The 24,095-nt window shown below is 41.4% G+C and overlaps 1 protein-coding gene across 1 annotated transcript in view; it reads right to left on the bottom strand.

Moving 5' to 3' along the window:
* The window catches only part of LOC146839310 (GTPase IMAP family member 7-like), a 99,258-nt gene that overhangs the window by 7,861 nt on the left and 67,302 nt on the right, over positions 1-24,095 (bottom strand). The gene's annotated exons all lie outside the window — the stretch shown is intronic.

Below are 24,095 nucleotides of genomic sequence, written 5' to 3'. Positions count from 1 at the left end.
GACTGGATATTAGCAAAAATGGGATCCAGAAGGTGATTTTTACTGTGTGTGGGGCCCAAGACTTTTTGAGAGAACTGAAAGATCTCTAATCCCTCAACAAACTCTGATATTTGAGGGTGTTCCATTTTGTCAAAGTGAATGTTAAAATCTCCCAGCACCGTGAAGTTGGATAACGAGCTGGCAAATTTAACTACATTATCTGGGAAAGCTTGACAAAAGGACACATTCGGGCCAGGCGGGCGGTATAAAAGTATACCTGAAAAGGTGGAGGTGGGGGATAATTGGATTGAGAACAAAATGCTCTCACACTCCAGTATGGGGCTGTTCGAAAAGCGGCCTTTAAATTCTTCTTTATAAATGATGGCAATGCCTCCTCCACGCCCGCATTCTCGATCTAGTCTCTGAATCAGATAATGGGGAGGAAGAGTTTCAGCAATAGCATAGTCCGAATCTTTATCTAACCAAGTCTCGGTTAGAAATAGAATATCTGGTTTTTCCTCTTCCATTAATATGTGTGTTTCTACGGAGTGTTTCACAAGGGAGCGGCAATTAAGAAGGAGCATTTTAAAATGTTGTTTCTTCCAATATGGCTTCCTGTCTGCCTTGTTGGTAAGCCCTTCCGTATTCACAATGTGAACATCGTAGCCGGGATGTATCACAGCTTATAGAGTGTAGGCATTTGTGTGATACCTCAAGCTTCAATTTCATTAGTGAATCACGTGAATATGTAACCCTGCAACTATCAGGGGTCCTGGCCCCTGGGCCCGGTCTGGCGCGGACGGGCGCAGACGGGCTTGCCTTGAGCGCGCCTTTGGCGCGCTCGCGGCGCGCCCGCTGCGCGCGTACGCTGCGCGTACGCGTCATCGGCTCCTAATGAGGCCGAGCACGCGAGTCACGTGAGGGGGGTGTGTCAGAATGCAGCTGAGACGGTGACCTGCACAGTAGAAGTGATCCCTAAAGGAGCATTGAACACAGCTCCGTATGTGCACAGATAAAACAACAATATGGCGATATTTTAAAATAAAAGGTAACCCAGCTGCGTGGAGCGAAGGGAGGGCGCTGTGGTTCTGACCTCACCTTCTGCATTGAAGCTTTACCCCCCCCCCCCCCCCAAGCACGACCACCGCCAATCCTTATGGAACACGCAGAGCGGGGATGTATTTCACACAGTGCACTCATTCAGCACCTCAAAGAATTAGGAATTCATCTAAAATAGGCAAAGAAAGAGATAGCCATGTAGTGGCTGAACTGCACAACATGAACTCAGGAAACCATGCATCAATCCTGGCTTCCACTTGACTACATTGTGTGATCCCAGGCAATTGCTTATCACAGTGCCTCCTTTTCCTTCACCGTCACTTGAGTGCGTCTTGAAATACCTCCCTTCAAGGTGTGCACTGCACACACACGAAAGACCATAAAGAGACTGTATCCGTTGTACCACCCGAGGCCACCTACAGGGAGCAGGGGCAGAGGGGCTTATTGTTTTTAAGTTAATGATTCCAGGCACTTCTGACGCTTGGCATGCAAGGCACGCCTCACTTCATAAACCGAACTTCAGTGGGCTGCAATGGGCACGACATCAAGAAACCCACAGTGTTGAATGTTTAAATGATATATATATCCTGGACTCTCTGGGCCACACAGCTGCAGACCCATCACCTCCCGAGTCTCTGAGTGTCAGGGGGGGCTGCCCCCGGCGACCCTGCAGGAGCCAAACAAGGGCAAAACGAATGGTTTTGGCCGGCACGCTTTAAATTATTTGTTTTGGGTTGTTTGTTTTCTGAAGCGCTGCAGGTAGGAAATGCTGTCAACCCAGCCCCAGCAACAAATCCGGCCATGAGAAAAAAACGAGCCTCATTCCGCCAGCCCATCGGGGAAATGACCGGGGCCCAGTGTGGCCTGTCCGGGCCTCTCTGCACATGTATTACACGCGTAGCTGTGTGTGTTAGCAGCTCTGTCAGTATGGGAGTGATAACGTTTTTAATTTAGAATGACGAGGCCTCAGGTTGACATGCCACTCACTTCAGCATTCATGAAAGAAAAGTTACTTTATTCTTATGAAAGAGCTTTCACATTCAACTTTGCTGATGTTATTTTCCTTTACAGAAAATAAACAAAATAAAATTAATTTTGTGGTCTTATTCACTTGTGGAGATGCTCATGCAACAAAATGTATTACATTTGAAGGAAGGAAGATATGTTCCAGCTCGCAGTAGCTTAATGTAATAGTTTCACTATCTGTTGCCTAGGCCATATAAGCATTTCATTAATTAACACATGTCTATTTGTAAAGCGCACGTTCACCGGAGGTATCTTGGCACTGATGTTTATTGTTACCCAACTCAATGGTACTCCTTTTATCGACCTCAGATGGACGAAAGGCTGAGTGGATCCGCCGGGATTTGAACCTTTGACCATGCGGTCGAACACTAGCCCCTGCAGAGGACGCACTGCGCCACCCATTCTATTTCTTTGCTTCAATAGTGCAATGTTGTTGACATTATTAAAAGTTATAATTATTGTTCAATACATCACGTAAATGTGTGGGTTGATTCATTATTAATCCTATAATGCTCACCTCTTTCCACGTCAAGTGTGTGGCTTTCGCTGTCGAAAAAGCTTTAAAATGGGCCCTTTTTGGGATGTATGCCAGGCTTTTCTTGTCTTTTAAACTGAGCAGACCCCATGCTAGTCTGTGTATTGATTTTGTACTTAAACCTTTTCCCTATTCTTTTGGAGGCGGAATTGATGTCAGTCCTCTTGCTTATCTATACTTTGGTTCCGGCGATTGATTTGCTCTGGACAGTCACCTTTTGTTAATCCTCTCACATAATTGATTATTAATGATTTATTCTTATTTTTACAAAACTTATAATACGCGAAGCTACCCCCAGGGATTTCCAGGTGCGGGGCGGGATTAAGGGACAGTAAACGGTGATCTGCAGAACGGGTTAGAATATCCAGGTTTTTAACCCCCTACGGAGAGCCAGAAGGGATGCTGAATCTCTCAAGGAAGCGGGCAGGGAATTCTACAGTAGTGGCCCTAAGTAGGAGAAAGATCAGCCTTTCATACGAGCCAGCTGGGTTTTTGGTACAACAAACTGAGTCTGCGGAGAGGATCTCAAGGGACGGGAGGGATGGTACAGGTGGACCAAGTCCAGGAGATATTTAGGGCAGATCCAGATTTGTCCCTGAATATGCAGCAAAGTGCTTTGAGCTTGATATGGTTCGACACAGTAAGCTCGTGAAGTTCATGAAGAAGGCTGGAGACCGAGGTGAACTAGGGTAGGCGATAGAGAAGCCTGGCGGCTGCATTCTGCACAAATCTAAGTCTATGGATATTAGATTTATCGGCTTCCAAGTTCAGGACGTTGCCGTAATCCAGTCTGGAAACAACAAGGGCCCGGATCATCGTTCTCTGTGCTGAAAAAGGAATCAGCCACAGGATCTTTTTTAACCACTTAAGAACTGCAAAACATGTGGCAGTCACCTTGGCCACTTGTTGTTTCATGGATAGTGGCTCATCCACAAGGAACCACAGATTCTTAACTCTACTTGAAGGGGTGGAAAGAGCTCCTAATTCGGTAGGACAGTGCTGCGGTCCCCAAAGAGCGGACCTTTTGCCTACAATCATATCTTCAGTTTTGTCCCCGTTAGGCTTCAGCAAATTATTCTGCAGCCAGAGAGAGATCTTATTCAAGCCCAGACTATGATCGGAGGGCCCATGTCCCTGTGTTGGTGAGAGGGAGAAAATGATCTGGGTATCCTCAGCATAGGAGAAAAGAGACTACCCCGCGTTTTCGACCACCTCTGCTAGAGATCGACTGTATATGTTAAATAGCAGAGGGCTCAGCACCGAGTCCTGTGGGACTCGACAGGGAAAAGCGTGGGGGTTTGACCTGGCAGAGGAAGAGGGAACCTGAAAGGATCGGTCCTTAAGAAAGGAGTGAAACCATTCCATGGCCATTCCATCAAGATCCAGTGTCTTAAGTTCACCCAGAAGGATATTGTGAGACACCGTATCAAAGGCAGTGCTAAGATCTAATAGGATAAGTGGCGCTGTTTCTCCCTCATCCATGCGTTGCCTTAGCATCTCAGTTACCCCCAGAAGGGTAGAGTCTGTAGAGAAACCCGCTCTAAACCTGGACAGGGAGGGTTGGTGAAAATTCTGGGTTTCCACAAAGAAGGACAGTTGGCTATTGATGTGTTTCGCCCAAATTTTTGAGAGAATGGGAAGTAAAGAGATGGGGTGGAAATTGGAACAGTTAGAAGTTTCCAAATTCGCTTTCTTTAGGAGGGGGGGGGGGGGGCATTGCGTGTTTCCATCTCTGGGGGACCATCCCTTCCTTCGGAGAGGTGATCCATCAGCATGGATAGTATGAGGGATCAAGCTGGCAGAACAAGTGAGGAGGGAGGTGTCAAGGGGGGAAGTCTGATTTAGTGGCGTGAAGAATGCGGTTAAGATGCGGTATCTAGAGGGGGCCAGGTATGCAGTATAGGTGGACGGCTAGCGTTGTGTTGGGAGTCAGCTGCATGAATAAACCTGAGGTTCGGCCTGATTGTAGATGGGTCAGCCTCGTCCAATTGCACACCTGTAAGCGGTTGCTCGACAACTGAGAATGTATATTAACTTTGTTGATAAGGAAGGGAGCGAGTTCCTCACATTCATTGTGGGAGAGAGAGAGGGGGAGCTCACTGACTTCCTGGGGTCAGATAGTTCCATCACCACCTTAAAGAGAGTTTGAGCACAGTTTTGGGCCTCTGGAATCTTTTGTGAATAAAACTCGGCACAAGCAGATTTACAGAGACTGTCGAATTTTGTAGCTAGTTTTATCTGATTTACTTACCAATTCTTTTTCCTTCTAGAATTATTGTACATTTTTAATTAAAACTTTTATGGTTTTGACTTCGAATCCGTGCCTTGTGAAGGTTTTAATTTTGAACATTCAAATTCTTGGGGCGCCATGTTGACAGTCTCAGATTTCCCCAATCCTGCAAATCAGGCATTTATAAAATCTTTTTGAATGCTTCTGAGAAAACTGCCCACGCAATTTTGGTGAAGAATACGGGCAAATGGAATTAGAATTCTAATTGAATTCTAATGAATTCACCGTCATTAACATGAACTAACTAATGCTTGAGAGATTCCCCGACCCTGTGGATGTAGCTGGGATTCATTTTGGAGCAGCTGTAGATGGTGTTGAGAGTTGGATTTCTTGACTGTAAGTGGGGAAGGCTGCATCAAGTATGTGGCCAATAAGAAGAAGCAGAAGAAAACTGCAGAACTTTTAGCAAATGGGCGGACATGAGATTGCGGTTGCAGAAGAAGGCGCGGAGACAGGACGAAATAGAAACTATGGGTGCTTTGCCTATGAAATTGACAAAAAACCAATGATGTCAAAAATAAAAAGGATGATTTGTAAAGTACAGGAATGAAGGAGAGGGAGAGAGAGAGATTCTTAGGAAGATGATTGATTTATTGGTCATTTGTTATTGTGTACTGTAATAAATCATTTTGTGATGATTTTTATGAATCCATGCATTTCCTTCCTATAGCTCACTTGTTGATTGGGAGACCACCACCATGTGTTATGGTATGTTATTTAAGCTTATAGCGCGCACAGATACTCCAAGGAGTGTCCCGGCGCGAGCCTAGAGAGGGGAAGAGGGGCAGATTTAAACAAAGAGAAGCGTCTTCAGTCTTTTTTTGAAAAGTCTTGAATGCTGCGAAGAGCCAGAGGAAGCGAGTCCCATGCCGTGGCAGCTCTGACAGCAAGAGAACTGCCCCCCATTCTTGTAAGCCGGAAGCGAGGGATGGGTGCCAGAAGCTGAGATGAGTGGGCTAAAGAACGGTGATGGATTAAACCCAGATCTGTTGACTGGGTGTGAGTGTTTGATTGGTTCTGATGCTCCGTCCATCACCACCCCCTTTTGTACCGCTTTGTTCGCCATAAGTTGGCAGGGTATGCTCAGACGTGAGTCCCTTGCTCACTTTGCCACTGGATTCAAGCAAGCCTGGCTGAAGACGGCTGAAATGCCAGAAACCGGTCCTAGGAAGCTTGTTTCCGGTCCAGGGAAGGCATGGCTTGGCAGTTCGGGCTGGACTGTTCCCATGAGGCACAGGGTCAGACTGATTTGCATATGGCCATGTCTGAACTGGGGTGGCAGAGTGGGCTAAAGAACGGTGATGGATTAAACCCAGATCTGTTGACTGGGTGTGAGTGTTTGATTGGTTCTGATGCTCCGTCCATCACCACCCCCTTTTGTACCGAGAAGCTGAGATGATGAGCGGAGGTGTCTGGCGGGGGTAGATAGGGCCGCAGGCATGCAGAGCACAATGGACCAGGGTCAGGGCTTTAAACGCGACTCTTTGGGCCACAGGCAGCCAATAAAGGGAACGCAGATGTTGCCTAACGCTGCTTCTCATCGGATGTTAAAAAGAAGCCTCGCTGCAGCATTTTGAACAACCTGCAGTCTATTGAGTCGGTAACACGGAAGGCCGACATACAAGGCGTTAGCATAATCGATCCGGGAAAGTATCAGGGCCCGAGTCACTGTTTCCATGGCTGCCCTAGGGAGGAGCGGGAGAAATTTCCTAAGGGTTTTAAGTCTCCCAAAGCAATTCCCCACTAGCTTCTTTATCTGGGTAGAAAAAGAAAGATTCTCTTCGAACCAGACTCTAAGATTCTTAGCGGGTTGCCCCACTGAGGCTGACATGGGGAATTTGGCTGGAAAGGTCCAGTAAAGGAGGATTTCCGACTTGTCCTCATTACATATAAGCTGCGCTGAGGAATTCCATGGAAAGACGGCTGACAAACAATTTCTGGCTTAGGACGTGGAACACTCTGATTTTCCCCATGTAAACAGAAGCGGAGTGTCATCAGTTTATGCTATAATTTTGGCTCCCAACTCTTCAGCCAAGTGAATCAAAGGGGTGACATATAAATTAAAGAGAAGGGGGCTCAAAGAGGACCCCTGAGGCACCCCAGCAGTCACCTTTTGAGGTGAGGAGGAGAACGGGGGAGCCAAACCTCTTGTGTGCGACCCTCCCAAAATGATTTCAGCTAACTCAGGGCAGCGCCTGAAATTCCCATATCTGCAAGGCAGATTAGCAGCAGAGAGTGGGGGACAGTGTCAAATGCTGCCGAGAGGTCTAAGAAGGTTAGAGCTGCCCTACCGCCCAAATCCAAGCCCTCCCAAGGGCTTCAGAGACTTCCATCAGGGCCGATTCAGTACTATAAGAGGCTCTGGACCCAGATTGAGCCAGAGGAAGTAGGCCAGAGCCCTCGACGAAGTCAGCAACTTGTTTGTTTACCACTTTTTCGCAGACTTTCGCCACACTTGGAAGAAGAGAAATAGGGCGATAACTGACTGGGTGCAGCGGATCCAGTAACGTTTTTTTTAAAAGTGGCAAAATTTGGCCTGTTTTCATACTGAAGGAACATAAGCCTCCTGGAGGGACAGATTGATGAGACTCTTAACTTGGGGTTCACTATCTCTGCGACCAAGGCCAAAAGCCTGGCTGTACAGGGATCAGGCGGGGAGCCTGATTTCAAGGCCCTAAGGACCCTCATTGACTCGGGCAGATCGATAGGTGAGAAAACCGTCAGGGAGGGATATTCAACATGCAGCACTTCCGGAGGCAAGAACCTAACCGTAGAATGATTGCCTAGAGTAAAGGATGCCTAGATGGAACGAATTTTATCAATAAAACAAATGAGAGTTCCTCACACCAGGCGTTTGACGAGGGAAGTGTGATGGATTCAGCTCTAGGGGCCATAAAGCTCTGGACAATGGAGAAGATTTCTTTGTAATTGTTCCTGACTAGATCAATGTGATCCGCGTAGTAAAGGCTTTTGACCTGAGCTATAGAGGTATAATACAGCTTCTGGGCTTTCCTAAGAGTCCGCTTCGCCGAAGGGCAATACTCCTGCCGCCAGCAGTGTTCTAATTTTTTGCAGTGTTGCTTCTGCGTTTTGAGGTCGGGTGAAAACCACGGCTCAGAAGGAGAATCCCAGAACCATTTGAGGAGGGAGGTAGGAGAGAGGAGATCCACCGCCCTCTTGATCCAGCTAGAGAAGCTTTCAAGAGCTTCCTCCAAATCATTAGAGGGGGCTGGTCTTGACTCAGCCAGAGCACAGCTGAAAGTCAGCGTGTCAATTTTGGCAGTGGCCGGGCCTTGAACGCCCGGCCTGGAAGAATGTTGCCGTCTGGTGCGCAGGAAAAGTATGACAAGAAATGGTCGGACCATGGCATTGGAAGAGGATACTCCACCATAATTTGGAAATTGGAGCAAATAGGATCAAGGATATGGCCACCTGAATGAGTCGATGCCATGACCCATTGAGTAAGCATAGCAAGGCTTAAAGAGTCTAAGAATTCCCTGGAATCCCCTACGTCTTTCTGGTCAAAATGAATATTAAGATCCCCCAGGAAGAGATAGTGCGTAAAACAAAGTGTGGGGAATAAGAACATCCTCCATATTTTTGAGAAAAGGCCCTGCAGGGCGAGGGGGGCTATAAACCAATGTTCCACCCAGCGAGGCTTGTGGGGAAATAATGATACTGGACTTCACCCTCTCCTAGCTGTGAAGACTTGCCGCGGCGGAAGGCGCACTTGTCCCTGTATATGACCGCAACACCACCGCCCCTACCGACTCTGCAGTCTGCCCGGGAAATCTTATATCTGATAGGTAACGCCATCTCAATAATAGGATTTGAAGAGACTCATCTACAAAAGAGAGAGGAGCAGCCGAGCGGAGTGTAAGGAGAAATAAAAGTGAGACGACAGTGGTGGAGACTGATATTTTGTACCTTAAGTGGTTTTAGAACCAATTATAAATGCAGAGGTTGATATGTATTGTATTTTTTTTATCTATAAAGGTTTGTATAGCGTGAACATGATCCTTACGGGCATCAGAGCGCTTTACAATTTTGGGTAAGAGGGATACAGTATTGGGAAGCAAAACATTTGTTCGTTACGTAATTAAGCAAGACGCATGCAAGACTCCTGTAGGTGTTGGAACTCTTCACATAAGGGTAGGGCGGATACATTAATGGGTGAGGAACATGGATGATGAACATTCAAACATATCTATGTACAAAGCATGCTAACGATGTTATTCCCAGGTATATAATCATGTCCAAAGTTAATCAAGAAGACAGAATAGAGGGCAGTAAAAATCATCACTAATGACAATGACACTCAGCTAGTGGTGGCCCTTAACCAGCCAAATACTTCCCCTAACAACCTGAGTGGATGCCTGGATGAGATGGTGTCCAACTGGATGACACTCTCCTGTTTAAAGCTAAACGGGGACAAAACCGAGCTCATGCTCTTAGGTAATACCCCCAAGCTCAATATGAACTCACTGTGGCCCATCTGCCTCGGTCCTGCTCCATCACCAAAGGACACAATCAAGAGCCTGGGCATTTGGCTGGATAACTCCCTCAACTTTAACCACCAAGCAGCTAAACTTTCAGCCACCTGCTATGGTCTACTGAGGTAACTACGAAACATTCTTCCTCTACTTCCATTTCAGGCGAAACAAATCATGGTCCAGGGTCTTATTCTATCACGACTGGACTTTGGAAACGCCCTCTATTTAGGGCCCCCTCAATCCACCTTGCGCAAACTCCCAAGTCATCCAAAATTGTGCAGCCCGAACACTCCTTCAGATTTCCCGCCGACTCTCGATCAATCCTGGATTAAAAAGCCTCCATTGGCTCCCGGTTAGGGAACACATTGAATTCAAGGCCCTGTGCATTGCCCATAGGGCCTTCCAGAAGAGGGGCCCTTCCATTAGCGAATCTCTGATCACCCCCTACCAGCCGTATAGACAGCTTCGATCAGCATCTTCCTTCCTCGCCCTAGTGCCCAAGATCAAAAGAACTAGATGTGGTGGCCGCTCCTTTGCTGATAACTCAGCTAAACTTTGGAACTCTCTCCCCCTCCACTTGCGGGCAGAGCCCAATCTGCTACCCTTCCGTAAACTTCTAATAACTCTGCTCTTCAACAAACCTGTATAGACCCTAACTATATTCCCGCACGCGTTTGTCTGCAGCACTAGGACGCCCTAGGGTAGCTGCCGCGCTTAACAAATGGTCTTTTCATTTCAGTAATGGAGTCAAGTAGTCAGGCCTATTCTGGCAGGAACTTGAGCATTAGGATATTTTTCACTTCCTTTTTGAAGGAAGCAGTGGAGGAGATTGTACGGATTTCCGGAGGAAGAGAGTTCCAAATCTTTGGAGCAATGCCAGAGAAGGCTCTGTTACTCGATCTCTTTTTGTGGAAAAGCTGTGGTTTCAGGAGCATTGTACTTGCACTTCGAGACGCTCTGTAGCCCCCTGATAGTTATAGTTTTTGAGCCAGATAGATGGGGGTCTTGAAGTGAAGGGCTTTGTGCGTCATGCAGGCATTTTTTAGGTGAATTCTGGCCTCGTATGGTAACCAGTTTAGGGATGTGTCTTTTCTTTTTGTCCCAGTAATCACTCTAGCTGCGGCATTAAGCGAAGCCCTTAGTGGGGCCAGGCTCAGTTTGGGAAGACCACATAGCGTGGACCTGCCGTAGTCTAGTCTTGGTAGAACTAGAGCTTGTTCCACCAATTTGAAGTCTTTCTGTGGAAGGAATGGTTTGAGATTCCTTAGTAAACTCAACTGGTGTTTGTCTCCCTTGGTTGCATTGCTGATATGATTCTTCATAGTCAAGTGCAAGTCTAGTGTAATTTCGAGGGATTTAGCTGACTCAATGATGTGGGGGGAGCAGTTGAAGGCAGTGAGGTGTTTCATCCAAAGGTCAGTCTTAGGAATGTGATTAGGGGGAGCGATGAGAAGGAATTCAGTTTGGGATGTGTTGAGCGTGAGGTAGTTGTCAGTGAGCCAATTTTGAGTGTTCATTAGCATTGAGTTGAGTGAGATGATGTCTTCTGGGGAGGTGATTTTCAGATAGTTGAGTGTCGTCCGCATACATATGAAAAAGGATGTTCACGGAATCAAGGCATTTGCTAACGGTTCCAAGAGTAAATTGAAGAGTAAGGGTGAGAGGGCGGACCCCTGTGGAACCCCCATAGTTACTGTACGGGGCTCAGAAAGAGATTGATTAATCTTGATTCTTTGGGATCTATTTTGAAGGAAGGAGGTGAACCAATTCAATACCAACCCTGATAAGCCCATCCTGTGTTCTAGAGTAGATAGTAGCTTGTTATGGTTCACAGAGTCGAAGGCAGAAGATAAAATACTAAACAGTTTATGAGCAGAGCACATTTAATTGCCCTCTCCAAAATTGTTGTTATTCTTAATGTATGTATCACAATGTATTTACAACACACATAAACAATGATACCTAATCAATGAAGAAGAGAGAAAATAACATATACCACAACATTATATACATCAACATAAACACAGTTATACATTACACGGAAACCCTAGAGGGTGGTTGCTTCCTAATACTGTTGGTGGAACCACCGACTAATAGATTCCATAATGCTACCGATATCGTAATAGGGCTCATAGTGTCACAGCGGGTTTTCGAGCTTGTAGCGGATCAGTTGGGAAGCTAATTAGGTAATATTTAAGAATTATTGCATACATTTTATTTAATTATATTATATACATTTATTATGTATCTTATGTAATATTTATTTTTGTTATATATTATTTGTGGGCTGTTAGATTTATAGAGGTATTGGGAAGTTAAAAAAGTAATAATTAATTAACTAATAATTGTTAATTATAAAATTGATTTTTGATTATTTAGTTTATCAAATACTTATTTTACACATATTTCAGTTGTGGGCTGCTAAGGGTGTTTGGGTGTGTGGTGGGAATTTAATAAGTAATAATTAACAATTTAATGTACATTTTTATGAATAAAATAATTGATTTTTAATTAGGTAAAATATGGAATTTATTTTACTTAAATTCTAGTTGTGAGATGCTAGGCTTGTAGAGGTTTACGGTGGAAGCTAATTAAGTAATAATTAACAAATAATTATTGATTGTCAATTATGTAATTTATTTTAACTAGGTAAGTCATGGAATAGTTTTTCTCATAGGTATATTTTAGGTGCTGGCTGCCAAGTCTGTAGGGGACAGTGTGGGAAGTTAATTAATTGATAATTGAGTAACAAATATTTATTAATTAATAAAAAAAAAGTTAGTGAAGAGTAAACATGTAAATTGATTATTTATTTGTAATTTTTTTAATATATCTTTTTATGTTAATTAAAAAAAAAATACAATATTTTGTCTACATTCATGGGGTTACTTATACGTGTAATATGTTGCTTAGACTGGAGTGGTAATAGTAAATCTTACCCCTCCAAAGTCCAGCATGCTCCCTACTGTTGCACCTACTGGAGTGGGAATAGTAAATATTACTCTTCCGAAATCCAACGCTTTCCCTACTGTTGTGCAGACAGGAGTGGTAATACTATATATTTTGCCCCTCTAAAATGCAATACTTTACCTACTGTTGCACCACTTGAAGTGGGAATAGTAAACCTAAATCTTCCCAAGTCAAACACTTTCCCTGTTACATTAACTGGAGTGGGAATAGTATATTTAATATTTTTTTACTCCAATAGTTTTAATAATATTGATTTTAAAGAATTTATAGCATCAATTGTCTTATTTTGAAAATATTTTATAACATTTTTTAATGCTGTATAATTTTTGTGAATCTGTTTTATATATATATATATATATATATATATATATATATATATATATATATATATATATATATATTTGATCTCCTCGTTACACTATTTCTCCAGAAAAAAACGAGTGTGGACCCAAATCCGTGCTTCAAATTTGTTTATTGATTACACACCACCAGTTAGTCCGCCATGACGCGTTTCGGCCGTCCCTCGGCCTTGATCACATGACACGCTATGGACCGTGAAAGCCATTTTTAAAGTGTCAGTGCTTGAATTGTGAATGATAGACATAGACAAAATACTATCAAACATAGCGTACCACGTATAAATACGTACATCAGGATTACAACACAAGCATGAAGTAATTTGTGTTGAAGCCATCCATGGTTATATTTATGCTACCATATTAGTACAAACAATGATTTTGTAATCCATACCCGCTATATATGAAATAATCATCAATAAATGCATAAATGCAAACTCACTTAAAACGATAAGTATACCCAATTTATATGTCTATAACTGTACATGTGCAAAATGGCAAAACCATAAAATTGTAAAAGAAAAAGAGAAAAAGGATAAAGTGAGATAATGTGCTGAATTTCTAAATATTAAACATTCTTTTTTTTAAATAAAGTGCTGTGCATAGCCAAGATATTATATATTGGTTGTAAATAAAGTAAAATAAATATGTGCAACCAATTGTAAGTATATAGTTAAAATGAGATGTTTACCATAACACAATTTGTGTATTTTTTCAAAGTCTAATTTCAATATACATACTTGGCTGAAAATACGATAGCTATGTTAAAATCATGGCAAAAGTAATTGGAGATAAGGATAAAACTGTGTGTATGGGTAAATGAGGTTGGGAGGGGAGAAATGAGAGCATATGGTTTAATAGTTTAGGATGTTATCTACAGTTAATATATACCTGTCCATATCGATTCATAGTTGTGTAATTGTAGGTAGTTAAAATTAATAAATATTACATATAAATACATTCAATAAATATGATACTCGTTTTAAACAATTTCCTTAAAAACGTTCAATATAAAACTGTGCATATATAAATATCTATAGAAAATTATAAATATTGTAAAATCCAATTTGATAATCACTACTCAAATACACCTCTCCCTTCCATTCCTATAATTACCCCTCTCTTGCCAACATTTCCTGTATTATATTCTTCTTTTCTCTTCTTTCATATTACCAAAATAGGGCACAGATCTGTCTATTCTGAATGATAATAAGCAGTGCCTCAAATGTCCTTATTATTAAATACATGTATGATCTCGAGTATTGTGGGGAAACACTAGATAAAATTTAATATACACCATAAGAATAATCCTACACCTATTCTAAAATAACAGGAATCCCAACTTTTGTTAAAAGAATATCCTATTTTATGCATATGTGTAAAAAAAACTTCTACCGGCATAAATTACTTAGTGAAACTTTTTAAACTCGATAAAATAATACATAATTTAATGCTAAAATATGATAAAACGTTACTGTCATATATATGTGTGCAAATCCTTAGTAGTATTGAGTCCTCTAGGGTACTTAGAATCGAATTTTAGAATATATCTGGTTTCCAATCGTCTTAGTTTACCCTCCCCTCTTTTGTGTGATGGAACAGAATCTAAAGCAAAATATCTGAGGTCTTTCAAATTGCTATCATGAATTTCTTTGAAGTGACTCGCAACAGGATATGTAACATCGTTATTGGTAATGGCCCTCATGTGTTGTAGGATTCTTTTGTGCACTGCTAGTTTGGTGCTTCCTATGTATTTGAGATTACAACTGCATTCCAATACATACACTGTAAATTCAGTCTTGCACGTAAGGTGTTGTTTAATTAAATGTATTTTATTATCGAATGCAGTGCAATATGAGCTAGTATTTATACCTTGCTGACAAGCTTTGCAGGTGGTGCACTTAAAGAATCCCTTCCTAGCAGTTAACCAAGTTGTTTTACTTTGCTCTTCTGGGCTACTTTTTACTAACGTATTGCCCATACCTGAAGTCTTTCTGAATGTTATAGAGGGATTGTTCGTTATGTAGATTTTATATATATATATAATCTACTGGCGGTCGCCAGTAGATAGTTATAGTTAGGACCGAGTTTCCATAGGAAATGTGAAAATTCTATTTTGAATAACTTTGGCGCCGGTTTACGAATCCTCGCAAAATTTTCAAAACTAATGGGGCGCTCGGCTCAGCTCCTACCCTGAAAGTCTCGGGGTGATTCGTCAAGCGGGGGCTGAGAAAAAAGGGTGTCCCAAAACGCGTTTTCCCCATGCATTTTCCCATAGGACCTTTAGTCGAAGGTACAGCCCTAACGGCTGAACAGAATTACTTGAAATTTGGCAAAGAGGTAGTCCTCAGGTCAGGCATGTGCCTTTTGCATATATGGTGTCAATCTGTTCAGTAGTTCCTGAGAAAATTGCAGTTAACAGTACATAATATCTATAAGCGTGCACCGTGTGCGCACGGTGCGCGCACAATAACGTGCGCAAGCGTAATTCTGATTGGTGGTTACATGTCAGTCAACATTCGAATCGGTCGAAATCAGGAAGTGTCGGCCGCCATTTTGTGTGTTTTGTTTGTGACAGTGAAAAAGAAAGGTGGAGAACGTGAAAAGGGGGCAGGGTAGAGAGTTCCTGAACCCCTACCCTTTGTCAGGGGGTCCCTGAAGGACCCTGAAGGGTGAAAAAAACATTTTATTCTTTATTAAAAAAATCGCGGGGTGCGCGCACGGTGCGCGCACGGTGAAAAACCTTAAAAAAAAAAATAACATTTTAAACGAGCCATTCCATATTACAGGATACAGTCAATCTATAACTATATACATAGGTAGCTTATTGTAAAATAAATATATAAAAAATATAATAATACATACATAACTTAGCATTTAAAAAAACCTTACAAATTCACTTAAAAAACCATAGGTTTCACACACGTTATAGTTAGGAATTAGCATTTAAAAAACCTTGCAAATTCACTTAAAAAACCATAGGTTTCACACATGTTAAATTCCCCCGTTATAGTTAGTTCAGATAACTATAACTCGCGCGACCGCCACTCTATCACAAGGATGATGTCATCAGCGATGTCATGAGTGATGCCACTGACCATGTCATGAGTGATGTAATATGTGACGTCATGAGCAGTGGATTGCGGGCGCGCGAGTTATAGTTATCTGAACTAACTATAACGTGGGAATTTCAATGGTTTTTTACGAGTGAAATGTCCAGCTAACTATAACATGTGTGAAACCTATGGTTTTTTAAGTGAATATATATATATATATATATATATATATATATATATATTACCTACTGGCGGTCGCCAGTAGGTAGTTATAGTTAGGACCCTGTTTCCATAGGAAATCCGCAACATTCTATTTTGAATAACTTTTGCGCCGGTCGACGAATCCTCGCGAATTTTTCAAAATAGGTGGGGCGCTATGCTCCGCTCCTACCCTGAAAGTCTCGGGGGGATTCGTCAATCGGGGGCTGAGATAAAAGGGGGGTCCCAAAACGCGTTTTTCCCATGCATTTTTCCATAGGACCTTTAGACACAGCTACAGCCCGAACGGCTGAACAGAATTACTTGAAATTTGGCAGAGAGGTAGTCCTCAGGTCAAGGAAGTGCCTTTTGTAGGTTTGGTGTAAATCTGTTCAGTAGATTCTGAGAAAATAGCCTTTAAATCAATATATATATCTGAGCCAGCTTACGGTGCGCTTACGGTGCGCTTACCGTACGCGTACGGTGACGTGCGCGAGCGCGATTCTGATTGGCTCTTAGATCTTAGTAAACATTCGAATCGGTCAAAACCAGGAAGCGGCGGCCGCCATTTTGTGTATTTCACTCAGAAAAAAAAGGGTGATAACTTGAAAAGGGGGCAAGGAAGAGAGTTACAGACCCCCTAACATTTGTAAGGGGGTCAAAGAAGGACAGAAAAGTACAAAGAAAACATTTATCGATTTTAAAAAAAATCGCGGGGTACGCGTACGGTAAGCTCACCGTACGCGTACGGTAAAAATAAAATAAAAAAAGAAATGAAATGCAGATTTAAGTGTTTAGATATTAGGGGGCTCTAAAAAGAGCCATTGTGTTTATGAAGTGATTTTTTATTGGTACCTACAAGTAAGTACCGATGCAGAGTCTAAGGTTCAAGAGGAAGACTCTGTTCCCTTCATCAGTGAAGTGTACACCATCTCCTCTATAAATGTCTTGCATGTCGTAACGCAAGTTGTTGTGGTAAATGGAACCCATACAATAGTCACGGAGGAAAGCAGAAACAGATTTGTTGACGTGCTTTCTTGCTTTGACAATCTGCGGACAAAAATGATTGGACCAGTTCCATTTTTGCCTTTGGCATATGTTAGAAAACACAAAGGCAGTTTTAGGGAAAAGTGAAAACAGTTGTGCAAAGGTGTCCTTCATAAGCATTTCCAGACCTACCCCAGTCAAAGTGCCTAGGTCATTGCCACCACAGTGCACTATTATGAGGTCAGGGTGTTGGATTTGCATGAAGGATTTCACCAATGGCATCAATTGGTGCCACTTTAACCCTCTCTGACCAATCCATTTAATGTCTACATTTGGCAAAGCAAGGTCTCTCACCATATCTGTTTTCTCTGCATACTTTTCACTCCAGAAGACATAGCTGTGCCCTACAATCCACACTGTGAACATCTTCAAAGGAGAACTGGATGCACTCAGGAGGTGTAATTCAGTAGAATGGTAAAAAGAAATGAAAGACAGTTTGGAAATGGAGGCATACATACTTTTTTTATAAAAAAAAAGAACTGATTGGCTGTTTCATACCATTCTAGAATAAAAACTAGGCTGTATGTGTAAATTTATAGAAGCATGTTTTGTATTGGTACAGAAAAATGTGTTACCAAAGAACAGTACTATGGATTTGCTGTTAGGTTTGAAAAGTCAAGCTCTTTGGAAATGAAACATTGTGTGGCGAACTTCTGACCTAACTCCACACAGCAGTGTTCCATGAGCTGTTGCTATGGTAGCAGGCAGAAGTCAAGTTGGGGTAAGGGTACTAGGCAGAAGTCAAGTTGGGGGAAGGGTACTTTTGGAAAAGGGTTGGTTTTCAACCAATAGAAATGTGTGATTACATTTGAAAAAAAGGGGGAAGCACTGAGATTTGAAATTAACATGTATATGTGTGGAAAAAGAGAGGGAAAGTTTGCCATTATCTGGTTCTGCTGAGAGGAGAGAGGTGTAAAGAACAGAGATCCTGGCTCTGATAATCTGCTGTTTGAGTGCCACATTTCTTTCACAACTAACTAATTTTAAAGGTGAGTTTAGAGTTTGAGAGGGGATGTATATGGTAAATTAAGAAATGAATAATAGAATTGGAATTCCTTTTGTTGAAGTTGTGTTTATCATTTTCTGTTTTGGGAGAAATTTAAATGTGAGGAACATGTAAAATAATATGGAGTATGTTTTCACGATAAATTAAGGTGTACTGGTATAAATAAGGAATACTTTAAGGGTTTGAGGTTGCACTCAGTAATGCAAATACATTCAGCATCACTAATGCTGGTTGCCCTTGCTGGAGTGTAGTCAGTCACCCAGGTTACACATGTTGCTGGTCTCAGAAAGCTGTTTAGTATTGCTCTGGTGATTTTACATTTGCATTAGATGGAAAAAAAAATTGGGAAAATATGTAAATATGTGTACTGTATTATAAAATGTTTTATTAAATATTAATACTTTTTTCTTTTTTTTCAGATTGAGATAGAAAATTTTCGAAAACTTGAACCATTTTTAAAGCAATTAAAATTAAATTTTAATTAATAAATAATTTTTTGAGTGGGTATGGTAAGTCAAAAATTTCATGGTCCTTTTTTTCCACTTCTCCACAATCACATTTTCAGTTTTTCATTGTAGTCTCTCAAGGACCTTGTAATGTGATAATTGATTTTTAGTGTTTTTAAAAAAAAAAAAAAAAAAATTACGCGTACCGTACGCGTACGGTAAAAAAAAAAATTAAAAAAAGTTTAAAAAAATATATAAAAAAAAGTTGAAAGGTAAGGTTGGCTCTTAAAAGAGCCGTTGTGTTCATGCAGGGACAGAGGAAAGGAAGAGTGGGAATATTAGTCTCTACGACAAATGTGCTGATCTATTAAATTGTTCACTAGGGCAACACTGGTCTCCCTATGACAAATTAGATCATGACAAGTGGCGCACCGAACTAAAACCCTCGAAAACCGATGGTTGATTTCCAGAGGACGAGAAAAAGGAGATGCTCCCCCCACAGATGAAGGGCTCAGCTGACCTGCCGAAGATGGACTCGGCACTGCAGATGATGGACCAGGCTGAGCTGCTGTGGATGTGCTTGGTTGAATTACTGAAGGGTTACCTTCAGTATGTCGAGCAAATGTCCTACCGTGTACATCTTGAAGGTGTCTCAACATGGTGTGATTCCCGAAGGAATTCTTCTTGTTGGGATTCCCTCTTGAAAGTACACGGCCACAAAGCTTACAAGTCACTAAGGGTGCATTTACCTTTTTTTTGTCCTCTGGAAAAGAAAAATACTCCCATATGAAAGAGCTCTTTTGTTTCCTCCTTCTCTGCCTCAAGGTAGTGCTGCTAGCCTCACTCTCAGAAGAGTTCTGCTGTTCTGCCATCGTATCACAAGGACAACTCAGCTCCTTCTCCTAAGGGATCACAAGCAGAAATGAGGGGAATGGGTGTGGTGTAGGAGAGTTCTAGAACTGAAAGTAGTTTCAACCAATCAAAAGTTGTGTTTCATGATCACATGACCCACCGTGCGCGTACGTTACGCTTACGGTGCGCTTACGGTAAAAGTACGCATGCGCGTAAAAAAGACACGCGCTCGCGCGCATGCGCAAAACAGGCACGCCCCTTCACTTCCGCGTAACAAGCGCGTGCAGCGTACGCGTTACGCGCTGCGCGCGTGTGACGTACGTCTACGCAAATTGCGTAAATGAACGCAAACAGCGTAGAAATCTAACGTAATGAAAGCAAGACGTGCGCTTACCGTACGCGCACGTTAAAAAAAAAATGAAAAAATAAAAAAGGGAAAAAAAAAACCAATATGTTATACTAATAAATCTTACCTGTTTATTTTATAAAAATGGTAAAAAAAAAAAAACATATTGTAGAATTTTTAAAATTTAACCATAGTCTTTAAAAAAGGATAGAAAATTAAAATAAAAATATGTTAAAAAAATTGAAAAAAAATAAAATAAAAAAAATAAATAAAAATTAGCATTTAAAAAACCTTGCAAATTCACTGAAAAAACCATGGGTTTCACACACGTTATAGTTAGGAATTAGCATTTAAAAAACCTTAGAAATTCAATGAAAAAACCAAAGGTTTCACACATGTTATAGTTAGCTGGACATTTCACTCGTAAAAAACCAATGAAATTCCCCCGTTATAGTTAGTTCAGCTAACTATAACTCGCGCGCCCGCAATGCACTACTGATGACGTCACATATTACATCACTCATGACATGGTCACTGACATCACTCATGACATCACTGATGACATCTCAAATGACATCACTGATGACATCACTGATGACATCATCCTTGTGATAGAGTGGCAGACCTCCTCTTCCCCTAATATAACCTTTGATACACACATTCAAAAATAGAAACTAAAATTTTCAAAACAATGGACATACCAATATCAGTTACAACAACCTATTCAGTAATTCTAAGAACCACATACACATCCACTCATTCACCAACAGTCCTATACAGTCACTCATACATGCACTCACTCATCATATGTACTCATACACCTATACATCCTGTTACACAATGCCACTCATCCATAGAGTTACTCACACATACTCACTCATGCTAATAAAGAAACAAACATACATTTATTAGCTTATACAGTTATACACACACCACCACACTTACTTCTACGGAAACTTACACATAGTTAGTCTAAAAAACAATCACTTATAGAAACACATACTTATTCATACAGGAACTCTTTCAATCTCTCACTCTCACATATACTCACTTATATACACCAATAGTCACATATACTAGTTTAATAGATATGTAGTTACTCATAAAGACACTATTGAGACAGTCATTCACTCACTAACACACCCATACACACACTCATCCACCCATACAGTCCTGCACACATGTTGTCTTCAACACATACAAAGAGTGAATCACTCATTCATGCACCTATGCACTACATAATACCCCCCACCGAACCATACAGACACTCAGACTGATACTTAAAAAAACAACTAATAACCTATATAGATACCCATGAAGCTACTCACCAACCCATGCAGCCACTTATACACAAAGTGAGAGACTGATACAGATATTTTCATATTTAAACATTACTCAGTAAGCCATGTATTCACTATGATACACTTAATCAGTCAGTTACACAAATTTTTTTTTAAAAAAAAGCATCCATTTAGACACTTATATACCCATTTATTCTTCCATTGACCTTGAGATATACATATATAAAACATATTTAATTTTCAGAAAAACATACATTCACTGGATGATGTCATCAGTGATGTCATCAGTGATGTCATTTGAGATGTCATCAGTGATGTCATGAGTGATGTCAGTGACCATGTCATGAGTGATGTAATATGTGACATCATCAGTAGTGCATTGCGGGCGCGCGAGTTATAGTTAGCTGAACTAACTATAACGGGGGAATTTCATTGGTTTTTTAAGAGTGAAATGTCCAGCTAACTATAACATGTGTGAAACCTTTGGTTTTTTCATTGAATTTCTAAGGTTTTTTAAATACTAATTCCTAACTATAACGTGTGTGAAACCCATGGTTTTTTCAGTGAATATATATATTACCTACTGGCCAGTAGGTAGTTATAGTTAGGACCACGTTTCCATAGGAAATCCGCAACATTCTATTTTGAATAACTTTGGCGCCAGTCGACGAATCCTCGCGAATTTTTCAAAATAGGTGGGGCGCTACGCTCCGCTCCTACCCTGAAAGTCTCGGGGGGATTCGTCAAGCGGGGGCTGAGATAAAAGGGGGTCCCAAAACGCGTTTTTCCCATGCATTTTTCCATAGGACCTTTAGACAGGGCTACAGCCCGAACGGCTGAACAGAATTTAATGAAATTTGGCAGAGAGGTAGTCCCCAGGTCAAGGAAGTGCCTTTTGTAGGTTTGGTGTAAATCTGTTCAGTAGATTCTGAGAAAATAGCCTTTAAATCAATATATATATCTGAGCCAGCTTACGGTGCGCTTACGGTGCGCTTACCGTACGCGTACGGTGACGTGCGCGAGCGCGATTCTGATTGGCCGTTAGATCTTAGTAAACATTCGAATCGGTCTAAACCAGGAAGCGGCGGCCGCCATTTTCTCTCTCGGACTCTGACAGGGGGTTGAAAAACAAAGTGAAAAAACATGTAAAGGGGCTGTTTAGACAGCTCCCAAGCACCTAGCCATGTCGAGGGAGTCCTCAACGATCCCCCAAGTGAAAAAAAGCAATTTTAATTTTTTCGAAAATTTCGCCAATTACGCTTACCGTACGCGTACGGTAGGCAATCTTAAAAAAAAAAAAAAATAACCACATTCTCCCCACCCCGTGTGCAATTGGGGCCCGAAGGGCACCAGTTGTGCATGGCTTTTAAACTCATTACAAAACATATATTTTACCTGTCACAACGATGCTCATCATATGTTTCCTCCATGTGCGCACGGTGCGCGAAGCGCATCGTGCGTTCAGGGCCCATCTAGCATAACGTGGACACGCGGTGCGCTTCGCGCACCGCGTGCTCACTGTGCGCGCACGGAACGAACTGCGTTAAGTGGGCGCGCACGCCACAAATGGCGTAAAGTAACTTAGCATTTAAAAAAACGTACAAATTCACTGAAAAAACCATAGGTTTCACACACGTTATAGTTAGGAATTAGCATTTAAAAAACCTTGCAAATTCACTGAAAAAACCATAGGTTTCACACATGTTATAGTTAGCTGGACATTTTACTGATAAAAAACCAATGAAATTCCCCCGTTATAGTTACTGTAGGCAACTATAACTCACGCGACCGTAATCCTCTGCTGATGACATATGTGTCTTTATGAAAAAAAAATATTTGTAATATATGTATAGCTAAAATTTAATGGAAGAAGACATGGGCAAATAAGTGTCTAAATACAGTATTAGCATCAGCAGAGGATTACGGTCGCGTGAGTTATAGTTGCCTACAGTAACTATAACGGGGGAATTTCATTGGTTTTTTATCAGTAAAATGTCCAGCTAACTATAACATGTGTGAAACCTATGGTTCTTTCAGTGAATATATATATATATATATATACATATATATATATATATATATATATATATACATATATATATATATATATATATATATATATATATATATGTATATATATATATATTACCTACTGGCGGTTGCCAGTAGGTAGTTATAGTTAGGACCCCTTTTCCATAGGAAATCCGCAACATTCTATTTGGAATAACTTTGGCGCCGGTCGACGAATGTTCGCGAATTTCTCAAAATAGGTGGGGCGCTACGCTCCGCTCCTACCCTGAAAGTCTCGGGGGGATTTGTCAAGCGGGGGCTGAGATAAAAGGGGGGTCCCAAAACGCGTTTTTCCCATGCATTTTTCCATAGGACCTTTAGACAGGGCTACAGCCCGAACGGCTGAACAGAATTACTAGAAATTTGGCAGAGAGGTAGTCCACAGGTCAAGGAAGTGCCTTTTGTAGGTCTGGTGTAAATCTGTTCAGTAGATTCTGAGAAAATAGCCTTTAAATCAATATATATATATATATGCGCGCAGAGTGCGCGCTGGGTGCGCGCACCTCGCCGTGCGCGAGCGCAATTCTGATTGGTTGTTAGATCTTAGTAAACATTCGAATCGGTGGAAATCAGGAAGCGGCGGCCGCCATTTTGTCAATCCCATAAAGAGGGGGTGATAAACAAAGGGGGAGAACTTGAAAAGGGGGCAGAGTGGGTAGAAATAGACCCAGTAGGCATTGTAAGGGGGTTAAAGTAGGACCTTGTAGGGAAAAAAAAAGGTTAATATTTTGTAAAAAAATATCGCCGAGTGCGCGCACCCAGCGCGCACCCGAAAAAAAACTTAAAAAAAAAAAAAGGAATTAAAGCGAGTGGGGTTTTGAGGTTTGTACTTCTGTACAATCACATTTTCAATTTTTAATTGTAGTCTCTCAAAAAAAAATTTTTTTTAAAAAAATGGGTGCGCGCAGGGTGCGCGCACCTCAAAAAAATTTCAAAAAAAAATTCTAAAAAAAAAATTTGTTTGATTAAGTTTATAAGTGGCTCTTAAAAGAGCCCTTGAGTTAATGGAGGGAAACAGGAAGAGAAAAACGCAAAAAAAGAAAAAACATCTATGGCCTAGTGCAC

The sequence above is a fragment of the Triturus cristatus genome, chromosome 4_1, assembly GCF_964204655.1.
Source record: "Triturus cristatus chromosome 4_1, aTriCri1.1, whole genome shotgun sequence".
Lineage (NCBI taxonomy): Eukaryota > Metazoa > Chordata > Amphibia > Caudata > Salamandridae > Triturus > Triturus cristatus.
This window is presented reverse-complemented; position numbering and strand designations above follow the sequence as displayed.